This window comes from Oncorhynchus clarkii, chromosome 12 (assembly GCF_045791955.1).
Source record: "Oncorhynchus clarkii lewisi isolate Uvic-CL-2024 chromosome 12, UVic_Ocla_1.0, whole genome shotgun sequence".
In the NCBI taxonomy this organism is placed as follows: Eukaryota; Metazoa; Chordata; class Actinopteri; order Salmoniformes; family Salmonidae; genus Oncorhynchus; species Oncorhynchus clarkii.
The window spans coordinates 47,582,977-47,599,605 of record NC_092158.1 but is presented as its reverse complement, the minus strand read 5'-3'; the positions used below and the strand labels follow the sequence as shown (position 1 = coordinate 47,599,605).

The window sequence follows — 16,629 nt, the reverse complement described above, 5'->3', positions numbered from 1 at the left end:
TGGAGTTGGGAGAACCTTCCAGAAGGACAACCATCTCTGCAGCACTCCACCAATCAGGCTTTTATGGTAGAGTGGCCAGACGGAAGCCACCCCTCAGTAAAAGGCACTTGACAGCCCACTTGAAGTTTGCCAAAAGGCACCTAAAAACTCTCAGACCTTAAGAAAGAAGATTGTCTGGTCTGATGAAACCAAGATTGAACTCTTTGGCCTGAATGCCAAGGGTCACATCTGGGGGAAACCTGGCACCATCCCTACGGAGAAGCATGGTGGTGGCAGCATCATGGGAGACTAGTCAGTGGGCGATTTAGTCAGGACCTCTCACAATTACAATAACAGGGGAGGTTAGCATTTTGCGTGGGGTATGATATTTGTGCGAAGTGTTTGGAAACATTTTCTATTTTTATTTACAATAAAAGTCACTCCAAAATGACACATCATTTCAAATTAAAAGTGCTGGAGTACAGAACCAGAACAACAACAATGATCTCACTGTCCCAATACTTTTGGAGTTGACTATGTCCTCACTCACACACACAACATGTCTAAGACACACATGCATACTTCCATATTTAAACCAATACATACAACATGTCTTAGACCTGGGGTGACAAAATCAATTGTACTTAGTGATTCTGCAAAACATATCCTAATTTAAGCTCTGTGTGAGTTTTTCGGAAGGAGTTTGAACAGGACCTGGAACACCCAGGAACTGGAACATAATCTACTTCTTTCTGATGTAGAAAACCCACTTAAAGTCAAGTATGTTATTTGGATAGGCCTGATGACAACGACTCTAATTCTGGGGTGACAGCAACACTTTGTTCATGGATATGGGGGGCAAAGTCATTCTCCAAAGGCTTTGAGCAAATAGTTTTGTAGATAACTCCAATATGGACCTGACCTGTTTTGTAGGAACTACTCTAATACACTATCTCCACGGGACCTAGGTGCTATTCCTTCCCCCAAGACCACGGGACCTGGGTTTTGGCCAGTTTGGCCCCTCACACTGTGTCTTTAGACTCATACCCCCACGCACCTTCCCCTGTCGCGTACGTACACACGTACATCGTACACACCTATACCGTACACACGTTTTTTGGAGCTAATACTAATTCTACGAATTGTACACGTAAATGTACAAAAGGACATACATCGTCATAAGAATACTCCAACATTCTTAAGTGAACAAAATATCTCCACCTTATCTACTTTACTTGCGTACATGTACGTGGCCTTTGACATTTAGGTTGTAAATCAGGGCCCTAAATAATTATTGTGTGTGGATTTGCTGTTACTATAGACACAATGGCTATATATACACAAAACACACTTATACACACTCAACACACAAGCCCTATATGATATGTGTATCTAAATGTGTACAATAGGCCTGCTTAATTGGGAATATAATAGTAGAATAAACTTGAACTATAGAAAAAAATATCACTTTGAAAAGTTACCTTTTCACTGTTTATCCAGTGAATACAGTCTATTGATGGAAGGTTTGGCTGGTTATGCTCGCCATTATAGTTCCACACAGGAACCACATTTTTCACAAGAAGGGACAAGCAAGTTTGTAGATAATAGATTTTTGTGGAGGCAATATACCCCATTTATGAACAGGTGAGCCATCAGATTTTAAACCACCCAGCAGATGTGTGTGACGTCCTCTTTTCAGCTCCCCAGTCCTGCCATTGATGTGCAGCTGTGGCAGACCGTGGCTAGATTAGACCCATTCTGATGGAAGGGGCTGATAAATGTAATCATTTTGGTCCGGCACAGAGTTTCCCCCGTAAAGGCATTTTTTCCTCATTGTGGAAAAAGCTGGCTTCCGTCTCCATGGTAACAGCCTGGCGGTGCCGGCAGATGGGAGAGACTGCAGGAATCCTGTGCGATGAAGTAGCATTTACTTTTTTCACACATTTTGGGCAATTCTATAGGTATTATTCTCAACGCTGCTGATTTCCAGAGGCCCTCCCTCCATTTGTCAGATTTGGTTTGTTTTTGTTTTCCTCTGACCCCGCGGCAGCCTTGTAATGGTACCTCTTTATTTATTTGTGTAAAGACATCTCTTAGATCACCTCTTAATTTGCAAACATGTCAGAGATTTTTTATCATCTTTAAAGCCGCACTGTAATATGTGCATATCAAGAGTGGGCCAACAAAACGTAAAGAGTGGCACAAATGAATCTGTCATTTTCACATGCAAATAACACTTTTATTAATTAACACTTGATCTGTAGAGCCCAAGGAATGACATTTCATTAGGGCAACACTCTAATCAAGGGTGTTATTATATGAAATGACTGTAAATGTAAGATTGTGCCCTACACAGTGGCATGTCTTTGTATGTGCTGTCCTTTCACTAATGTTTGAAGTTAAGCTACAATTTCAAACAGTACTTTCTTGCTGCTTGACGTAATGCTCTGCAGAGGGTCACTTACCAAAACCATTGACTGATCAACCATGTATTCTGGAGACTTAGTAGTGCACCGAGAGTCATCAGTTAAACAGCAATAGCCATTGTGTCTCAGAGTCCACCAACAGCTGACCAAAACCTATTTTACTTTTGATTAGGAAGTCAATCTCCACCCTCATTCAATTCTTGATTTTCAAGGTCTTGCCATAGATGACACTGATTACCCCAGACACCAAGACACCAGAGTAGTATTTACAACCACCATGGTGGTGTGCACTCCGGCTGGTTTCTCACAACTCAGTGACAAAGACGAATGCTAAATACATTTTTGGCAACCATTACAGAAAACACGTACCCTGTCATCCCGTATACCGGTGAAAAATGGCCAAAACCTGCTATATATAACATTAGAGCTCAGGTTCTCCGCTTCACAGTGCTGTATGGGTTTAGACTGACAGCCGTTATAAATTTCAGCACCGCGCGTGCCCCCATCCCTCCTGCTAATTGGGCTACTTTTGCACATTTGTTGTTGTCTGAGTTAGGGAAACGCTGTAAATCGAGAGGAGTTGATGTCCGCTTTGATGTCATACAAGCAAACCGCAAACTCGAGTCCAATTGTGCACTTCACATTTCCAAAATTGAAAACTCATGTCATTACACTATCAATGTAATGAAAGATGAGACATTGAGAATTATAATAAATACTGGTTTGATGTCATACAAGCAAACCACACACCCTTGAGTCCAAATGTGCATTTCACCTTTGCATATTTGAAAAATTATGTCATTACATTATCACTGTTTATGATCGCTATGTTTGATCCACAGTTACAAGGATGACATGTGTTATACCCTCAGTTGTCCAGAACAGAATGAGCCTATGTTTGTTGTATTGTGACAAAAATTTGCAGCGGACATGCACTTCAATACACTTATGACATTCTATGCACACTAAAATTACAATCTGTTAGTCTGAAGTGCATTTTGAAAGCCTAATAGTTTAAGATTGTTTTTATCTGTTGCCAACATGGCTACCCATGAATCCCTGAGCCGGCAAGGTGGAAAAATCTGCCGTCTGCTCTTGTGCAAAGGCAGTTACCCCCCAACAACACCTGCTCCCTGGGCGCCGATCACTTGGATGTTGATTAAGGCAGTCCCCCACACCCCACCCCACCCCGCAACTGACTAGGAAGGTTTTTGGATTACGTAAACAACAACAGTAATTGTGTGATGGTGGGACGCAGGGCTGTGTTCCAAACAAAAAAAATACAAGTGAGCTTCCTTTAATTCCTCAATGGCAAAGCTAGGAGAGCTCAAAAATGCACCATATACATTAGTTGGAGGCTCTGTCATTGCTTATTAAAAGTGCATTGAAATTACTAAGGAACTTCGCACAGTTTAGAGAGGTGTGTGGCCACTTAGAGACACCAGTTAGAGCTTTCACTGAAACCCTTGTAGTAGTTTTTTCTTATCGTGCACCTACTCCAAAATGTAAATGAAAATTCTTATTATGTTATTGAATATATCCAGAGTATGCTGTGAAAATTACAGTAAATGTAAAATGCACATACAATCAAGTCTAATGTCTGGATTCAGTCTTGTGTCAGGTGAACTGTTGTATCCTCACCTTTGGTCTGATAATTTTCCCATAATTTCCGAAGTGTTCTCTTTCAATTGCTACTATGGTCATGCATACACTTTTTATAATTCTTCTGTTAGAAACATTTAAATTGGGCCCTATCCATATAGGCCACTTTTCTTAAGTGTAAGGAGTTAAAACATTTACAATTGATCCATGCTGTCTATTTATCTCATTTTTAACAACCTGGTAATTTTATATTTGGTTCATTTATTTTCTCTTTCTTGGGAGGAGCTGCCTAGGTTTCTGAGGGGTATGTGTTCCTTCATTGCTTTTCCAGAGTGGAGAGTGGTGTTGTTTCATATACCTGGTTTTGGTGTTCCAGTGCCATCGGAAAGTATTCAGACCCCTTGACCTTTTCAGCCTTATTACAGCCTTATTGACTGTTACAGCCTTATTCTATTTTTATTTTATTTTTATCATCAGCAATCTACACACAATACACCATAATTACAAAGTGAAAAAAGTTTTTTTTTTACATTTTAGCAAATGTATAAAACATTTAAACAGATATACCTTATTTACATAAGTATTCTGACCTTTTGCTATGAGACTCGGAATGTAGCTCCCTGTGCATCCTGATTCCATTGATCATTCTTGATGTTTCTACAACTTGAATGGAGTCAACCTTTGGTAAATACAACTGATTGGACATGATTTGGAAAGGCACACACCTGTCTATATAAGGTCCCACAGTTGACAGTGCATGCCAGACCAAAAGCCAAGCCATGGGGTTGAAGGAATTGTCCGTAGAGCTTTGAGACATGATTGTGTCAAGGCACAGATCTGGTCAAGGGTACCCAAACATTTCTGCAGCATTGAACATCCCAAGAACACGGTGGCCTCCATAATTCTTCAATGGAAGAAGTTTGGAACCACCAAGCTGGCCGACCAGCCAAACTGAGCAGTCGGGGGAGAAGGGCCTTGGTCAGGGAGGTGACCTGACAGAGCTCTAGAGCTATTGCGTGAAGATGGGAGAACCTTCCAGAAGGACAACCATTTCTGCAGCACTCCATCAATCATGCCTTTATGGTAGAGTGGCTAGACAGAAGCCACTCCTCAGTAAAGGACACATGACAGCCCACTTGGAATTTGCCAAAAGGCACCTAAAAATTCTATGACCATAAGAAACAAGATTGTCTGGTCTGATGAAACCAAGATGAACTCTTTGGCCTGAATGCCAAGGGTCACGTCTGGAGGAAATCTGGCACCATCCCCACAGTGAAGACTGGTGGCATCATCATGCTGTGGAGATGTTTTTCAGCGGCAGGGACTGGGAAACTAGTCAGGATCGAGGCAAAGATGAATGGTGCAAAGTACAAAAATCCTTGATGAGAACCTCTTTGGCTTCCAACAGGATAATGACCCTAAGCACACAGCCAAGACAACGTAGGAGTGACTTTGGGACAAGTCTCTGAATATCCTTGAGTTGCCCAGCCAGAGCCCGGACTTGAACCCAATCTAATATCTGTGGAGAGACCTGAAAATAGCTATGCAGCTACGCACTCCATCGAACCTGACAGAGCTTGAGAGGATTTGCAGAGAAGAATGGGAGAAACTCCCCAAATACAGGTGTGCCAAGCTTGTAGTTGTACCCAAGAAGACTTGATGCTGTAATCGCTGCCAAAGGTGTTTCAGTGCTTTAGGGGTGGCAGGTAGCTTAGTGGTTAGAGCATTGGACTAGTAACCGGAAGGTTGCAAGATCGAATCCCTGAGCTGACAATATAAAAATCTGTCGTTTTGCCTGAACAAGGCAATTAAACCCACTGTTCCTAGGCTGTCATTGAAAATAAGAATTTGTTCGTAATTTGTTCGTAACTGACTTGCCTAGTTAAATAAAGGTAAAATGAAACGGAGTAAATGGTCTGAATACTTATGTAATTGTGATAGTTCCGTTTTTTTATTTATTTTGTAAATTGGCAAACATTTTTAAAAACCTATTTTGGCTTTGTCATTATGGGTTATTGTGTGTAGATTCATGAGAGAAAAAAATGTTGAATAAGGCTGTAACATAACAAAATGTGGAAAAAGTCAAGGGGTCTAAATACTTCCCGAAGGCACTGTATATTGTGTGTCTCCCATTATGGGCTCCCTGGCTGCAAAGTGTGGTGAGATTGAAGTCAAGGATGGCCACAATCCACTTATTTAATGGAATTAGACAAATTAACCTGTGAATGGTGATTAATCTTCAAAGTGCAGGTGGCATTGGGCCGCAATTAGGTGGAGTGTCAGTGTTGTATGACAGTGGTGTGTGTCGGACTGGTGTTTGTCAACTTCTTGACTTTTTCCGCATTTTGTTAGGTTACTTATTCTAAAATTGAGACACATTTGCGACCAAGCTTTAACTTCGTGATTAATGTTGCTTCAATATATGTATAGATGTTTCTTCAATATATCCACATAATTTTCCTACCCCATGATGCCATCTATTTTGTGAAGTACACCAGTCCCTCCTGCAGCAAGCAACCCCACAACATGATGCTGCCACCCCCGTGCTTCACGGTTTGGATGGTGTTCTTCGGCTTGCAAGCCTCCCCCTTTTTCCTCCAAACATAATGATGGTCATTATGACCAAACAGTTTCATTAGATCAGAGGACATTTCTCCAAAAAGTACGATCTTTGTTCGCATGTGCAGTTGCAAACCATAGTCTGGCTTTTTTTATGGTGGTTTTGGATGCAGTGGCTTCTTCCTTGCTGAGCGGCCTTTCAGGTTATATCAATATAGGACTCTTTTTTAATGTGGATATAGATACTTTTTTACATGTTTTCTCCAGCATCTTCACAGGGTCCTTTGCTGTTGCTCTGGGATTGATTTGCATTTTTCGCACCAAAGTACATTCATCTCTAGGAGACAGAACGCGTCCCCTTTCTGAGCGGTATGACGGCTGCGTGGTCCCATGGTGTTTAGACTTGCGTGTACCTTCAGGCGTTTGGAAATTGCTCCCAAGGATGAACGAGAATTGTGGAGGTCATGGCTGATTTTTCTTTTGAACAAGAAATGTGTGGAGTGATTGAAAAACAAGTTTTAATGACTCCAAACTAAGTGTATGTAAACTTCCGACTTCAACTGTAAATAAATGGATGTTATAAAGGGCAATATTTATTTCAAATTAAACAATGGCCAGTTTTGGTTGCAGCTTTTTTTGTAGAAACATATAGGTTATGTCTGGCCCTTGAATTCATTGTTTTTTTCAATATGGCCTGTGTGCTGACTTTTTTTTTTTACACCCCTGGGCTTGTTGTGTCTATTTATGTAGCTTGCTATTTATTTAGCCTAACGTTAGCTAGCTAGTGGAGCCTAACTTTAGTTAGCTACTGGGAGGATGTCATTGGAGGAGTGGGTTGAGTGACCGACTTTTTCCCCTCATATCGTTTTTCGGTGGCTACAGCTAGAGATGAAAGTGTAATTTTGTTTGCTAGCAAGAAAAGTGAATCGCTTTGTTAGCTAGCTATGTTAGCTAGTTAGCTGAATTTGAACGACTGTTATCCACAGTTAGTATGTCTCTTACTTGTCAATCAAATGTATTTAGCATAGATCAAATGGGCGGGCAGGCACATTCCCATTCAGTTGTGAAAACGTGGGTTGGGACAAGTATGCATTGGCAGGCAAGCAGCAGAAGGACCAGCAGGCTACAATTCCCCTTTATGTATCAGTGCAATTTTAACGGCCAACTAACTGAAAAAGTTTGAGAGGGTTTATCTAATTCATGGTTGTTTGATCAATAGGACTGCAAAGTTCCCAAATGTTAGAGGACTCCTGTGGTATTTACATATTGCTACTGCCTGTAAATACACAGTCCCTTTTAAAGTGAATGATGGCAGGCCCGTGTGGCGCAAATGGCTTATTTGCATATAGGCTTTCTGCAGCTCTGATTGGCTATGGCGCATCAGTCTGCGTAGACTCCGGTCATGGACAAAACAGATATTTTTATTATGTTTTATTTACTGCAGTGTCTATTAATTGTCCAAATGCACGGTCACTTCACACTCTATATTTCTATAGAATTTTCACAAATGCCTTACTATTCGCCATTCCCAAACATTCTATGAATTTATGAAAACGTGAATATTACCATATCTATGTATTCGCTTGTCAGAAAATGTTTTTTTTTTTTTAAAGGTGTCATATTCTTCCTGGGGGTATATATGAACAGATTTCATGTTGCCAAAAACACTGTCAGTTCCACTTTAAAGCCAGCATTCAGACCAGCCTTACTGATTTGAACTTTCATAAACTACATTTGTGTTGAGGAATGATGCATTCAGGTTGTTATTGACTCTATCACTATCTGACTACATGACATGCATAGCATAGGAATTGATTTGCTTTTTATAAGACATGTTTTGACAAACAAAGTTGCTGAGTCTTGTACTGACTCCCACACTCTTCGAAAAAAATGCCACTCTACAGGAACAAAGTTAAACAGTTAGGGCTCTGCTAATTTCTGTGTAAACAAGTTAGCCTTATCTCACCCATTCTCAGGACAAATGAGGGTGGGAGGCGAAAAAACAACGGTCAAATTGTGTGCCATGTCAGCTGATTCCTGATTAATGGGCTCCTAACAATCACCCCAAGGAGGGCCTCAATGCCTAAAAACTCTCTATAAATGAATCCATGAAGGGGTCCGAACGATGAGCCTGACCTTTACAAACGCACCCTGGTTATAATGGCCCACACTGAGACCTGCTCGGAATTTAGGCACTCACACCTCTGGCTCATACGCCCACACGCACACACACACATGAACATGTACACACACACACACATGTACCCACCACACACACACACACAACCATCTGCCACTAACATACACACATAAATCCATGTCTCACACACCTACACATGACTCTGTCACATACACACACTGACCTGGGCCCTTATCACTGGGTGACTCACCCATCTCCTGCCGAGCGGAGCCCTGTTTGGTGAAAGTGATTAAAAGTGGTTCTCACTTGGGCAGTGAAAATAATCAGGGCCTCACAGCTCCTATTCTCTGGATTCTCCTGGTATACATTTGGTTATTAATGATGTTATCCGACTCCCTGACTAATGACCGCTTACTTTTCAAAGTTTGTCTGTGGAGGGGGGCCATATGCTGCTGTGTGGCTGGGGTCCTACATCCCCATATTTCTCTGAGGGGCTTTTTATTTTTCTCATAATTAATCAATTAGCACTTCGATTTGTCCAATGAATGTCACATTGGCATTAATAAATTCATGATTGTTATCCTGGACCACTGCCCATATTTTGGCTTACAGCTGAACTTTTTAAATTGCAGCAAAATAATGTAGTCACATTGGATATGGTGTGGTACATGTCTAAACAACATTGGTATTATAGAAAAATACCTGATGTTACCTTATTCCCAAACTGGGGATAAGCGCAATGCCGTCGGGGGTACGCCCGAGTGGCGCAGTTGTCTAAGGCACTGCATCACTACAGACACCTTGGTTCGAATCCAGGCTGTATCACAACCGGCCGTGAATGGGAATCCCATAGGGCGGCGCACCAATGGCCCCGCGTTGTCCGGGTTTGGCTGGTGTAGGCCGTCATTGTAAATAAGAATTTGTTCTTAACTGACTTGCCTAGTTAAATAAAGGAAAAATAAATAAAAACATTTGATTTTCCAACTGGGCTATACATTTGCCCAAATATCTAATTAAACCATCTAGTGTTCATTGAAATAACAACACAATGTCAAATACAGGTAGCCTAGTCAAATAATTAACATCCAGTCACATTAACCGTTACTCTCAGGTGGGAATTCCACTAACGGTCCTTATGTAGCCAAATGTAGCTACTGCTCATTCCGTTTGCTCAATTACTGCTTCGCATACAAGCCAGTGAATTATATGCGTTACAGCTGGATGAGTCAACAGACGTGGTGGACCTGGCACAGCTCCAGGTATATGTCCGTTACATTTATGGGGGTTCAGTTCAGGAAGACATCCTCTTCTGCAAACCACTGGAAACCAGTACAACAGGAGAGGATATTTTTTAAGTACTGGACAGCTCTGTGACAGCAAATGGACTTTGGTGGTCAATATGTGTTGGTATCTGTACTGATGGCGCAAAAGCCATGACAGGGAGACATAGTGGAGTGGTAACGCGAGTTTAAGCATTTGCTCCCGACGCCGCTTGGGTACACTACAGCATCCACCGAGAGGCTCTTGCTGCCAAGGGAATGCCTGACAGCTTGAAATACATTTTGGACACTACAGTGAAAATGGTTAACTTTGTTAAAGCAAGGACCTTGAACTCTCGTGTATTTGCAATGATATGGTCAGCGTCTATGTAACGCTTTTACAACATACAGAAGTGCACTGGTTATCAAGGGGCAAAGTAATGACACGTTTTTTTTTTAATTGCGAGACGAGCTTAAAGTTTTCTGACCATACATTTCACTTGTCTGACCGCTTGCATCATGACGAGTTTCTCACACCACTGGCCTATCTGGGTGATGTTTTTTCTCGCCTGAATGATCTGAATCTAGGATTACAGGGACTCTCCGCAACTATATTCAATGAGCGGGACAAATTTGAGGCTATGATTAAGAAGTTGGAGCTGTACTCTGTCTGCATTAACAAGGACAACACACAGGTCTTTCCATCATTGTATGATTTTTGTGTGCAAATTAACTCAAGCTTACGGACAATGTCACATGTGATATAATAAAGCAGCTGAATGAGCTGCGTGCGCAATTACGCAGGTACTTTCCTGAAACGGACAACACAAACAACTGGATTCGTTGTCCCTTTCATGCCCTGCCTCCAGTCCACTTACCCATATCTGAACAAGAGAGCCTCATCGAAATTGCAACAAGCAGTTCTGTAAAAATTGAATTTAATCAGAAGCCACTGCCAGATTTCTAGATAGGGCTGCACTCAGAGTATCCTGCCTTGGCAAATCGCGCTGTTAAAACACTGATGCACTTTGCAACCACGTACCTATGTGAGAGTGGATTCTCGGCCCTCACTAGCATGAACTAAATACAGACTCTCTCCAATATAACCAACATTACATAGTTATGTGCATCCTTTCAAGCACACCCTTCTCATTAACCTGTGGTGAGTTATTCAACATTTTTGATCAACAAATAAGGTTTTATATATAATATGGCTAAATAAAGAGCACAATTATTGATTATTATTAAATTATTATGTTTGCCCTGGTCCTATAAGAGCTCGAGCAGGTTTGGTCCTATAAAACCACGAGCAGGTTTGTGACGACAACTCACACTCTTATGTTTAATACATGTATCGTATAAAGTGTGTGGCAGGTTTACAATGATTGCAAAAAAACAAACATTTGAGAGTGCACTGACCCGGGTGCTAGAGGGGTTACGCAGCTGTGGGTTGAATGTTTGGGGTATGGGACTATAAAAAGTTTAGGAACCACAGCCTTAGACAATGGACATTATAACCATAGTACAACTTCTAGTGTGCTACTCGTTAAAATTGAACAGACAATGTTTAACTTAATAATAGTACGAAATACATTATCATAGTGTGGCTGAGATACCTGTAGTCCATATGTAGTCTGCACCAGAGCGGCAGGAGGCAGACCATCAGACCGAGCCCTCCGGTTCAACGCCCTGTCTTGGATACTTATAGTACAGACATAGAATGCATTAAAGTCATGCGACTCAAACTCCTGGTATGCATATATACTTTAGTTTTGAATCACCTGGTTGAAGCATTCAAACTGCTTATCTAAGCCAAGTGCCCTAGAGTCAGTATCAACATACAGGCAGACTTGGGACGTGACCTGTAGACGTGTTCAACTCATCCTGTGTTCATGAGTCTAACCCAGTGCTCTTTCTTCTCTGTAAAGTTGTTTAGATTTATTTGCATTTTTGGATTTTAGTCATTTAGCAGATGCTCTTATCCTGGGTGACTGACAGGAGCAATTAGACTTGCTTATGGTCACATCGACAGATCTTTCACCTAGTCGCCTCGGGGATTCGAACCAGTGACCTTTCTTTTTTTGACAGGGAGTCAATACTGTGACCAAGGTCTTTTTTCCAGATGAGTCATGTATAGCACCACAATTCACATCAAAATACAATAAACACGTTAAATGACACATTCATATACACAATAAAACACACGTTATTATACACAACAATACATGAAAAGCAAAACACAATCATAGAACACACAGATTCTTAAGTAAAAAGGTCCCCTAACAATCATCTGAAATGCCCTAGAGTCACCAATTAAAATCTAACAAATGTATTTTTGTCACTTGCGCCGCATTCAACAGGTGTAGGTAGACCTTAGCGTGAAGTGCTTACTTACAAGCCCTTAACCAACAATGGAGTTTTAAGAAAATATATTTAAGAAAATATTTACTAAACAAACTTAAGTTAAAAAATAATAATAATAAAAGTTACACAATAAAATAACAATAATGAAGCTATATACAGGGGATTCCGCTACCGAGTCAATGGACGGGGGTACAGGATAGTCGAGGTAATTTGTACATCTGCTTCAGCTTCCTGCTGACTAAAGCACACTTTAAATCTTAGTTTCTTAACAAGATCAGTCATAGGTTTTTTAAATGATAAATCATTGTCAATCCAAATACAAAGGTACAGTATTTGTATGTAGGGACTCCTTCGATTATAGAACCATCCGAGGAGTAAAGATGTAATCCATCTGAGATAATTTTACGAGAACATGAAAGCAACATGAATTTATTCACAGCAAAATACAGTTTTATATCTTTGTTTGAAGTCTGAAATGTGGCAAAAGGTCGCAAAGTTCAAGGGGGGCGAATACTTTCGCAAGGCACTGTATGTAAACTTCAGACTTCAACTCTATATCCCATAATAAGCACAGCTGTGGGGACTCTGGGATAGGTTGTTCTTCCCATTCTTCAAGCTTTTTAAGGGCCTCCTTACAAAAAGGGATAGCCATGGGACATTCCCATACATCATGCAAAACGGTACCGACTTTGCCCTTGCATTTCCAGCATACATTATTTTGCAATAAACCCATTTTATTTAATCTAACTGAGGTCCAGTAGTACCTATGATTAATCTTATGTGTACATTTCCCCCTTGTATCCCTGGTACACCACCCTACATTGGAATCAACCTTTTTTCACACTTCATCCTCAATGTCATAATTAAGATCACTCTGCCAAATCAACCTTAAATCATCACAAATTCCATATTGTGCATATGAGACTACTATATAAAACATTGAAGCGGAGTGCGATTTTCCTGGTAACATGAAATATTGTTCTAACAAGTTTTCATCTCTCGAGGTTAATACTCATAAGAAACCTCATACAGCTCCTTAGTTGTAAGTATTTCCAGAAATCTCCCTTATTTGGCTAATTAAATTTCTCCTTCAGGTCCTGATAGGACATAAGCACTCCTTTCTCATTTAGATCCCATAGTGCATGCGGGCCTTGTCTAAGTCATACCTCCCAGATAAATGAATGTTTTCCTATGTAAACTGATGGCTTGTGCCATGTGGAAGAATATTTTTGTTTATACTGGAAAATTCCAAGCAATTTATTAATCTTAACCCATACCTCTCGGGAATGTTGTAGGATTGGGTTGGCCTCTTCTGTAGTACCACAACCATTTAACAGTATTTATTTTTCCCCGTAAAGTAAGCAACCTCCGTTTATCAAGATCATTATTTATTTTTTGCAGTAGTGGCATCATATTAATTTGCGTGATATTCTGCAGTTCATTACTCAGTCTTAAACCCAGGTATTTCATCCCTGATGGCACCCATTTTAACTGAAATGAAGTAATTGCAACAGGAGGGCATCATTTGAAATTAGGCATCATCTCTGACTTCTGCCAATTCATCTTATAACCAGATATGTGAGAACATGTTGTGTTCAAAACGAAAGGGATTGATGTAGCTAGTTCCCTAATAAGTAACAATATGTCATCAGCATATAAACACAGCTTATGCTCTCTGGAACCTCCCATCACTCCTTTGATTCCTGAATCAGCTCTGATTGCTGCTGCCAAGGGCTTCAAAAATAGAGAAAAAAGTAGAGGTGAGAGAGGACTGCCCTTCTGGGTTCCCCTCGACAAATTAAAAAAGGAAGAGATCATAACATTTGTGCTGCTCTTAGATTGGAATATAATACCTTAACCCACTAGATAAATCCAGGGCCAAAGCCAAACTTCTCAAGGGTATATGTCAAGAAGCCCCACTCCACCTTATTGAATGTCTTCTCCGCATCTAGGGAAAGGGCTGCCACCTGAGTGTCCTCTTTTTGACTCAGCCACATGAGGTGAAGCAAATGTCTAAGATTGTCTGTGGAGGTTCTACTTTTTCCAAATCCCACCTGATCTGTGTGAATAATATGAGGTAAAACCTCCTCCAGCCTCATGGCTAGTACTTTGGAGAGCAGCTTACAATCAACTCCAATTAAACTGATAGGGCGAAAACACCCTGGCTCAGTGGGGTCTCTATTCTTCTTGAGAATGAATGAGATTAGTGCCTTTATTAAAAGTGTCAGATAGCTGCACCAGTTCCAGAGCTTCTGTGTACACCTGTGTTAATATAGGGGCTAATACGTCAACATACCTCTTATAATATTCAACTGGGAAGCCGTCTAATCCTGGTGACTTCCCAGATTTCATTGAGGTGATGGCTGTTCATATCTCAGATTCTAGTATAGGAGCATCCAAATCCTATATTTGATCTGGGGACCAGTGGAGGCTGCTGAGGGGAGAATGGCTCATAATAATAGCAGGAAGAGAGCAAATGGAATGGCATCAAACACCTGGAAACCATGTGTTTGTTGCATTTGATACCATTCCACTGATTATGCTCCAGTCATTACCACAAGCCCGTTCTCCCCAACTAACTTAGACCCAACCACCTGTGCTGGGACACTCCCGGAAGTGTCTTTGGGGGGAAAAAAGGCATTCAATTTAGTTGGGTCTAAGTTACATTCAGACTTATAAAGAGTATAATAAAAGTCACAAAACACATTAATAATATATTTTGTACCAGTCAGTACCTCCCCACTTCCATTTTTGATAGCTGGTAAAACAAAACTGGAATATGTTTGTTTCAATTGTCTAGACAATTTTTTTTCACCACTTTCATAAAAGTTTGTCCTCAGCCAAAACATTGCATATTCAGCCTTTTTGTTATAGATCTCATATAATTGAAAATTCAGATCAGACTTGTTTCAATAGTGACTCGGATAACTCTATTTCCAGCTCTGTAATTTGAGACTAGTTTTAGTGGGAGGGGAAATCAATAAAGGAAAAGCATTGCCGTCTGATTCGAAGGTTAGAATTCCTCTTACAGTGTGACGCTAGTTTTTGCAAGTAAATGTAATAGCTGGTCTGCTTATGTAGAATTATAACCTCATTCTAATGCTCACTTTGTGGACCAGAAAGGAAGGGGAGCCGAGGGCATGTGCTTTACTGCAGTTTAAGTGAAGAATTTGACCTATGTTTACTTATTGGTAGCATGCCATGACATATAGAGCACATAATGTAGCATGGATCCTGTCATAGAGAACACAAGACTTTGGCAGCATATGAACCTTGTTAACTTTTTTAGGCTGTGTGACACACTAGCTCGATTGTCAAACTCCATTGTTCACCAGCAAATGCATCAACAATCATGTTGTCAGATGGAACAAGAGCGCTAGCTTAGAAAGTCCAGGTCCAAAAATAATAATTGCATTGAAGCAAGCATTCCAAAGACTGTGACTTCGCTCAATTTGTTTGCCCCAATTTGTAGTTTTCTCTGATGCAATTTTTTTTGTGGTTTTGTGGTCGTTTTGCAGAACAGTTGGTGTCCGCATTGATTCTGTGAAGATCGAGCTATGGGGAAGAAATGCTTTCACAAGCCAAGAAATTTGAATTTAAAGATTTTTCTAAGATCTTTGTCTGTACTACGTTCTGTGCCCATTCCTATTCAGGAAGAGGTATTACCATAGCACCACTTTCTTGGGAATATATTACAGAAAACATTACAGGTCACAAAATCTTCACTCCTTTTGCTTAAGAGTACAAACTAATCTTCTACAACCCTTTTCACATGTTATCCAGTACACATTTGCTCTAAGCTTTGGTGCATTCAAAAGTTAACAAATATTGCGTTGCACATAAAAAATGTTTTATTCGAAGTGGATTTAACTGCACTGACCGGGACATATTTCAGAAGTGTATTTCATTAAATGGGTTAGTGTTAAATTATTACTAATTAACCTGGTTGTCTGTGTTCCCCTGAAAGAGAGAGTTTGTCACATTAACAAGATGCTGTTGCTGCATCACATACAGGCTTTTTGAAAAGACGTATGCAACATCTCTGTAAGTGTTCAGACTTTTCTTGGTGACCTGAAGACTGCAGTTAGCTATCCCTGGCCGTCAGCTTGTTTCAGAGTGGCTTGACTCTCCTTGCCCTGTGACATTCTCCCTGTAAAAAGAGCCATAATTACCTTCAGTCAGATAACTCCGCTATGTATGTAATGTTCTCCAGTGCTCTTTATGCAGACAGCCACTTACCTACTCACTGACTCACTTTGAACTATTTGGGAGGAGTTCTCAGGCATTACTGGAGATGTGA

At 40.6% G+C, this 16,629-nt stretch overlaps 1 protein-coding gene across 1 annotated transcript in view; it reads left to right on the top strand.

Moving 5' to 3' along the window:
- The window catches only part of LOC139420759 (double C2-like domain-containing protein beta), a 306,643-nt gene that overhangs the window by 124,808 nt on the left and 165,206 nt on the right, over positions 1 to 16,629 (top strand).